Below are 8,501 nucleotides of genomic sequence, written 5' to 3'. Positions count from 1 at the left end.
TACCGCGTTTGGGCACACCTAGCCTCACGCTTTGTCATGTCATGCATCGTTATGCATCTGTTTGCATTGTATTCATTGTTTCTTCCCCCTCTTCTCTCCAGTAGACTACGATACCGACGTCGCTGCTGGTGCCCCGACCGACTACGCTGTTGACGACCCCTCCTTCTTGCCAGAGCAATCAGGCAAGCCCCCCCTTGATCACCAGATATCGCCTATTCTTCTCTATACTGCTTGCATTAGAGTAGTGTAGCATGTTACTGTTTTCCGTTAATCCTATTCTGCTGCATAGCCTGTCTTTGCCACTACTGTTGTTACCTTTACCTGCAATCCTACATGCTTAGTATAGGATGCTAGTTTTCCATCAGTGGCCCTACATTCTTGTCTGTCTGCTGTGCTATACTATCGGGCCGTGATCACTTGGGCGGTGATCACGGGTATATACTTATATACTCTATACATGATACCTGTGGTGACTAAAGTCGGGTCGGCTCGTAGGAGTACCCACGAGTGGATCTTGTGGCGAAGCGACAGGGCAGGTTGAGGCCACCTAGGCGAGAGGTGGGCCTGGCCTTGGACGGCATCCGCGGTTACTTCAAAATAACACGCTTAACGAGTTCTTGGTATTTGATCTGAGTCTGGCCATTTGGTCTATACGCACTAACCAACTACGCGGGAACAGTTATGGGCACTCGACGTCGTGGTATCAGCCGAAGCCTTCGTGACGTCAGCGACTGAGCGGCGCGCGCCGGATTGGACTGGAACGCCTACTAGGCTAGGTCTGCTTTCGGCCGCCCTCGCAACGTGCAGGTGTGCAATGGGCGATGGGCCCAGACCCCTGGGCCATAGGATTTAGACCGGCGTGCTGACCTCTTTGTTGTGCTTAGGTAGGGTTGCGACGTGTTGATCTTCCGAGGCCGGGCATGACCCAGAAAAGTGTGTCCGGCCAAATGGGATCGAGCGTGTTGGGTTATGTGGTGCACCCCTGCACGGAAGTTTATCTATTCGAATAGCCGTGTCCCTCGGTAAAAGGACGACCCGGAGTTGTACCTTGACCTTATGACAACTAGAACCGGATACTTAATAAAATACACCCTTCCAAGTGCCAGATACAACCCGGTGATCGCTCTCTAACAGGGCGATGAGGAGGGGATCGCCGGGTAGGATTATGCTATACAATGCTACTTGGAGGACTTCAATCTACTCTCTTCTACATGCTGCAAGATGGAGGCTGCCAGAAGCGTAGTCTTCGACAGGACTAGCTATCCCCCCTTATTCTGGCATTCTGCAGTTCAGTCCACCGATATGGCCCTTTACACATATAACCATGCATATGTAGTGTAGCTCCTTGCTTGCGAGTACTTTGGATGAGTACTCACGGTTGCTTTTCTCTCTCTTTTCCCCCTTTTCTCTCTACCTGGTTGTCGCAACCAGATGCTGGAGCCCAGGAGCCAGACGCCACCGTCGACGACGACTCCTACTACACCGGAGGTGCCTACTACTACGTGCAGCCCGCTGACGATGACCAGGAGTAGTTAGGAGGATCGGAGGCAGGAGGCCTGCGCCTCTTTCGATCTGTATCCCCGTTTGTGCTAGCCTTCTTAAGAAAAACTTGTTTAACTTATGTCTGTACTCAGATATTGTTGCTTCCGCTAACTCGTCTATGATCGAGCACTTGTATTCGAGCCCTCGAGGCCCTGGCTTGTATTATGATGCTTGTATGACTTATTTATGTTTTAGAGTTGTGTTGTGATATCTTCCCGTGAGTCCCTGATCTTGATCGTACACGTTTGCGTGCATGATTAGTGTACGATTGAATCGGGGGCGTCACACCTACGGTTCCATAGCTAGTAGCTAGATGACTTCTTCTCTCTCTCTTTGATCTTCATTACAATTTTCTCCTCGATGTTCTTGGAGAGCTATTCAATTTATCTTCTTTTGCGGTGTGTTTATTGAGATCCGATGAATTGTGGGTTTATGATCATATTATCTATGAATATTCTTTGAGTCTTCTCTAAAGTCTTTTATGCATGATTTATAGCTTTGTATTTCTCTCCGATCTATTGATTTGGTTTGGCCAACTAGATTGATTTTTCTTGCAATGGGAGACATGCTTTGTAATGGGTTCAATCTTGCGGTGCTCAATCCCAGTGACAGAAAAGGACATGACACATATTTGTATTGTTGCCATTAAGGATAAAAAGATGGGGTTTATTCATATTGATTGGATCTATCCCTCTACATCATGTCATCTTGTTTAAGGCGTTACTCCGTTCTTGTTAACTTAATACACTAGATGCATGCTGCATAACGGTCGATGTGTGGAGTAATAGTAGTAGATGCAGGCAGGAGTCAGTCTACTTGTCTTGGACGTGATGCCTATATACATGATCGTTGCCTTAGATATCGTCATAACTATGCGCTTTTCTATCCATTGCTCAACATTAATTGGTTTACCCACCATATGCTCTTTCAAGAGAGAAGCCTCTAGTGAAAACTATGCCCCCCGAGTCTATCTTTTATCATATTATTTTCATATCTACAAAATTAAAAACCCCAAAACACCTTGCTGCAATTTATTTACTTTTATCTTATTTTGCACTTTTACTTATCTTTTATATTCACTATCAGACCTCATCCTTGCAAGTAACCATGAAGTGATTGACAACCCCTTTATCATGTTGGGTGAAAGTATTTGTTTGTTTGTGCAGATGCAATTATTGGAGACTTGTGTGTTCCTCCTACTGGATTGATACCTTGGTTCTTAACTGAGAAAAATACTTATTTCTACTTTGCTGCGTCATCCTTTCCTCTTCAAGGGAAAAACCAACACAAGCTCAAGAAGTAGCAGGAAGAATTTCTGGCGCCGTTGTCGGGGAGGATCTACATCAAGCCTACCAAGTACCTATCACAAACTCTCATCTCTTGCATTTACATTATTTTCCATTTGCCTCTCGTTTTCCTCTCCCCCACTTCTAAAACATTTTCAAAGAAATACAAAAATATTAGCCTTTTATTTGCCTTTTACGTGTTTTCTTGTTTGCTTGTTTTTCAAACTGTCAACATGAGTGACTTTGGTATGGCAGAAACGGATGATGGTAGAACTCCTAAAAGTGGAAGTTCCACTAAACTTGATGCTAAAACTTTTGTGTTGGGACAAGGGAATGTTATAGGGAAGAGTGTCATCCAAGAATTCTTTAGCTGCATTGGGACTTTGGCTTTTGATGATGTTCCTATACTTAAAAGAACCAAAACTTATGACGATGCTATTTCCGCACTTGTTCTTAAACTTGAGAGAAGATTTATCAGCACTCATCCTACTTTACAAAGATTATGTTATGAGTTGCCAGTTATAAAAAATCCTAGGGCTAAAAATATAGCTACCATTGTCCTCATGAATGAATTTGATCACATAGTGCGAGAAGCTAGAGAGATCTTTGATTTTTATGGTATGAACCGTGCAAAACCGGTAATAGATGAGATCTTTTATAATAGTGATTATTTAATAAGACATTTGCTTCGCAATTGTCGCATTTGATGAGAATATTAAAAAGGAAGTCCCTCCTTTGAGTATGATTCAACAAGTTTTCAATAATGTTAACCAACAATACTCATGGATTGTAGCTGGTTATCAAGGTGGATTTTCATATGGGAAACTTGTTAATGCTAAAATCTCCATGTATGATGTGTTTTATGTTATCTTTGAAAATCCTACTGATGAAAACACATATTTGAAAAAGAAGAAAGATGATAAAACCTAGATATATGCAATATGCCTAGCTAGGGGCGTAAAACGGTAGCGCGTGTTGGGAGGCAACCTAATGTCTTTTTTGTTTTTCTTGTTTTCTTATGTTTTGCAATAAATTTACCATTATACTTCTGTTATGATGGTGTTCTTGTGTTTTAATTAGTGTTTGTGCCAAGTAAGACCTTTGGGATGATTTGGAAGATAGTTGATTTGATTCTGTTAAAAAACAAAAACTTTTGCGCCTAGTTCTAGAATTTTGTAAATTCACAGAAACGAGCTTCGCTCTATATTTTCTACAAAAGATTGATATACAAATTGCTCACGTTGTCCTAAATTTTTAGAAGTTTTAGAGTTACAGAAGTATGGTCATTGTTCAGATTACTACAGAATGTTCTGTTTTTGACAGATTTTGTTTCATTGTGTTGTTTGCTTATTTTGATGAATCTATGGGTAGTATCGGGGGTATGAGCCATGGTGAAGTTAAAATACAGTAGATATAATCTCTACTTTTAATGGAGCAGTTGGTAGCCTGGTACAGTTTATTTTTGTCCGGTTTTTATTCGTACCACCTCCACCACCCCCTCACCCCTCCACGCTGGTTTTCTTGTTCATCGCTTTATTTCCTCTCCACTCTTTCCTTGCAAACCAGTACTTTCCTAACATATACAAGATCACAAATCTAATTTTCCTAAATTACGCAAACCAACCGATCCATCCATCGGTGCAATTTCTTTATCACTAGGAAACAAAAAACAGATGTTAAGAAAACTGACACGTAAATCTTAACGCATTGTGAACAAATCCCTCTATGGACCTTATTAATTTGTTACGGAATCTGTACTTGGTCGCATCTTTCCCCTCGCGAAAAAATCGCATCCACCGAACGATGGATCTCAATCAATAGTTCCCAAAGATAGCCCACCTCTTTCCTACGATTTTCCGCCAAAACAAACTCCCGAAAAATCAGCCCACCCCACCCGTTCCTCCCTCCTTTGGTACGGAGAAAAAGAGAGCACACGTGATCGATTCCACTGCTGCCCTAGTCTGACTCTCCCTCCCCTCCTCGTGATAGCAGTAGCGGGGGAGAGCCACGCAAAGCAGCAATGGGATGACAACGGCGGCAAGCAGCAGGTGGCCGGATGACTCTATCCCATGGGATCGTTCATCTCTCCCCCTTTTTCTTTCTCCATATCGAAATCGAGATATAGCGCGGCTGACCGGGGGTGACGCCGATGGGTCGACGGATGTGTGTGGCGGCATAGTTGGAGGGCGAGAGGGGCGCCGACACAGTGATGGTGGAGGCTGACCGCATCGTGAGTTGTGACCAAGAGCTGGGGAGGCTGGTGGTGTCGTTGGGAATGCGGTCGGCGGCCTCCTCTAGTAGAGTCAGGTGATGGTTCGGTCATGGCTTCCGCCTCCTTCCTCCGACCACCAGCAGCAGCTCCCCCTGCACACCCTCACCTTCGCCATCAAGGAGATGTACTGCGACCCCGCTCGCTCCCTCCCTCCCTCGATCACAATGATATTCAGCAATCTCACTGACTGACTGACTGGTCGATTGCAGCTTCGACGTCGTCATCCGCGTCACTGGGTTCGGCACCCCGGACTGGGCCCGGACGCACGCACCAGGTGCCGCCATGACTCCCGCCGTGCTGGCCGCGCTCGCCGCCGGTGCACGGGCGTGGGCAAGACCATGATGGACGAGATGGCCTACAGCATCAACGGCGAGAATGCGCACTACGGCACTCCCTCCAACCCCTGCGCTCCCGCCGCATCCCCAGCGGCTCCTCCAGTGGCTCGGCCGCCGCCGTCGCTGCCAGTCTCACCGACTTCGCCCCGGCACCGACAGCTGCGGCAGCGTCAGGGTGCCCGCCGCCTACTGCGGCATCTTCGGCCTCTACCCTTCACATGGACTGGTCTCCACGCAGATGTTCAAAACCGTCGGTAATTTCAGTCTAGCCATGCTACTGTCAGTATTCAGCAGACAAAGTTATTCACCTGTTCAAGTGTTCATTCAGTTGTATGAGAGCGTCTGATGGTGTTTTTTCTTACAAGGTGGTTTGCCAGAGATCTAGCTACACTGTCCTGTGTCACCGACGTGCTGATGCCGCCTGTGCGTGCCGACGCCTCTGATGCCGAGCTGCGACGACCGAGCCATGTCATCATTCCTGCAGACTATTTAAAAATCTTGGGCTCCATGGAAGACCGCACCTACGAAATCCTCAACGCTTCAGCGGCCAAGGTATTCGGAAGTAAGTATCTACCATGAACTCGAACTCATCCATCCTTGGTATCCCTTGATGCAGAGTAGAGCAGAGCAGGGCTGGGCTGGGCAGCTTACATATATGAGTCTCTGAACAATGTGAGGTGTGTTTGCTGACTGACTGGCAGATGATACAGTGGTGAACAATGGCAACATTGGTGATTTCGTCTCTAGCAACGTTCCGAGCATCGGCAAGTTCATGACCGACTTGTCTGCGGTCGAAGCATCATCATCTTGTGTGCCCTCTCTGTCTGCCATCTCACGTGTCATGCGTGTCCTTCAATGGCATGTTGCTTTTTTGTCAGTTGTTTACATACCTACTTACTCACACTAAGCGCAACCACAAATATCATAAAATTGTGTGCCCCTTAAATGAAGCCATGCCGTCTTCATAATTGCACAGTCAGATGAACTCGGTCGTGTTTGTAATGGAAATGCCAGCAGATTACTCAAAATTGTATGTATGCACATGGATGAGTTAAATTTGTGAAGATGTACCACATGTTTTTTAGGTCTGAATTCAAAACAAACCACGCGGAGTGGGTGAACATAGTCAAGCCCAACCTCGGCCCTGGCATCCGAGAACGAGTGTAGGAGGCCATTGTGTCAGAGGATGAATCTGATATGGATGATCTTCACGCCGTCAGGACTGAATTCAAGTCTGCACTTGCCACTCTCCTCAAGGTAAATTCAACAATCAACAGTCCAGAAAATCTAAATCCCATTGCAGCATGCATTTTCTGAACGGCATGCAACAGGTAGGAGTTGATCATTGCTAATTTCTCCTAAATGAATCTGTGTCTATAGAAGGATGGTATCCTGGCAATCCCTACGGTCCATGGTGCAACACCGAAGCTGGGCATGGATGCGGCGCTGCTGGAGGACTTTCGGGCCAGGGCCTTCTCCCTGCTGTCCATCGCTGGCATGCCGGGGTTCTGCCAGGCCAGCATCCCGCTGGGCACCTGTTGCGGTATCCCAGTGTAAGTGTCGCTGCTCGCCTGGCGCAATGCAGACCCTTCCTCGTCGCCATTGCTCGGGAGCTCCAGGAGGCGTTCCAAGATGAGGCCGCCACAGCCTGGAGCTCGTCAGGTTAGCCTAATTCGATCATATCTTGCTGGATGCTCCAGTAGAGGAGGTTGAATGATTTTGCTTGAACATATGCAATATATACCATGAAGAGCAGAGCTGACGGAGTGCGTATAGTAAGTAGATTTTGACCATTATGCAAACAAATTTAGACTATTGATTAATACTCCCTCCATCCCACAATGTAAGCCAGGTCTTACATTGTGGGATGGAGGGAGTACAAAGCAAAATACTTCACACAATACAACAACACACACTATGCACTTCAGAGGCGAGAAGTGATCGACCTTTTTATTAGTTCAGACTTCAGAGTAAACCTGATCGTGGATAGCCCGGCTAGAAAAATCTGGACTGGCCATATTTACCTTTTGAACCGGGAACTCGATCGACTGGTTCTTCTCGGGACGGGATGTGGCGTTGGTGACGGGTAATGCAGTGCGGCGGCGGTCCGGAGTTAGCCGCCGACGATGTCATGGTGGCGGTGCGACGGGTGGCATGGAGTTGGTGCGGTCTTGAGGCTGGTGACAGCAGCGGCTACATCACGATGGCGCGTCCAAATCCACCTCTGGCGTCGTGGGCGGCCTCCCTTGTCGTGGCTTGCTGGTGGGGGTTGGCAGATGTGTGCTCCCTCTGTCAAATAGAGTTGATGTACCCACTTTCAACATTTCATTTTCTTGATATAGAGAACAGAGGTGAAGCTCAGGAGGTGACGAGATCCAGTGCTTAATGTGGAAATAGTGCTATTCAATCTAACATGGAAAAGAAAGTGTTGCATAGGTACCTCGCCTAAAAAGAGGGTGGCATTTACAAATGCGGAGGAGACATGATGACTGCCACGAAGAAAAGTGAATTCGCATTTGTAAATGCCACCCGCTATATAAATGGGAGGCACACACATGCTCGACTGTGATTTTCGAATTAGAACAATTTTCACATGTATGAATATTTTTTGTTATTCCATGGCAAAACACGGGCATATTTGTCACCATATTATATATTTCCCTTCGTAAAAAGTTCTTACATGTTTCTCTTTGATAAAGTTCTACAGGAAGCAAGCATCTATAGAATTGATGAAGATCATTGACATTTTGTCACATTGCTTAGAAGAATGATCTTCTGATAAATATATTTTTGTATCTTCTGGGTGTCTCTATTATTAAATCTATATTATCCCTACTATTCCCTACTGCTAAAGGGAAGTCTATACGTCGTGTTCATATTGCTTCGCTTTGTAACACCAATGATCGATCAAAGAAAAAAATCATCCTCTCACTCGAACCCACCCGTGTGCAAAAAGAACGAGTTAGAAAAATCAACGGTGGAAACACACGCATGCATGCTGACTCCACCCTCGATTCCTCGAGCAACCTCTCTCCAATCAACACCTTCCAATCTTCCATCCCACAC

At 46.0% G+C, this 8,501-nt stretch overlaps 1 pseudogene; it reads left to right on the top strand.

Moving 5' to 3' along the window:
- Positions 1-3,825: 3,825 nt before the first annotated feature.
- LOC109747701 (amidase 1-like) lies at positions 3,826-6,992 on the top strand (annotated as a pseudogene).
- The last annotated feature ends 1,509 nt before the right edge of the window (positions 6,993-8,501 follow it).

This window comes from Aegilops tauschii, chromosome 5 (assembly GCF_002575655.3).
Source record: "Aegilops tauschii subsp. strangulata cultivar AL8/78 chromosome 5, Aet v6.0, whole genome shotgun sequence".
NCBI classification, from domain to species: domain Eukaryota; kingdom Viridiplantae; phylum Streptophyta; class Magnoliopsida; order Poales; family Poaceae; genus Aegilops; species Aegilops tauschii.
This window is presented reverse-complemented; position numbering and strand designations above follow the sequence as displayed.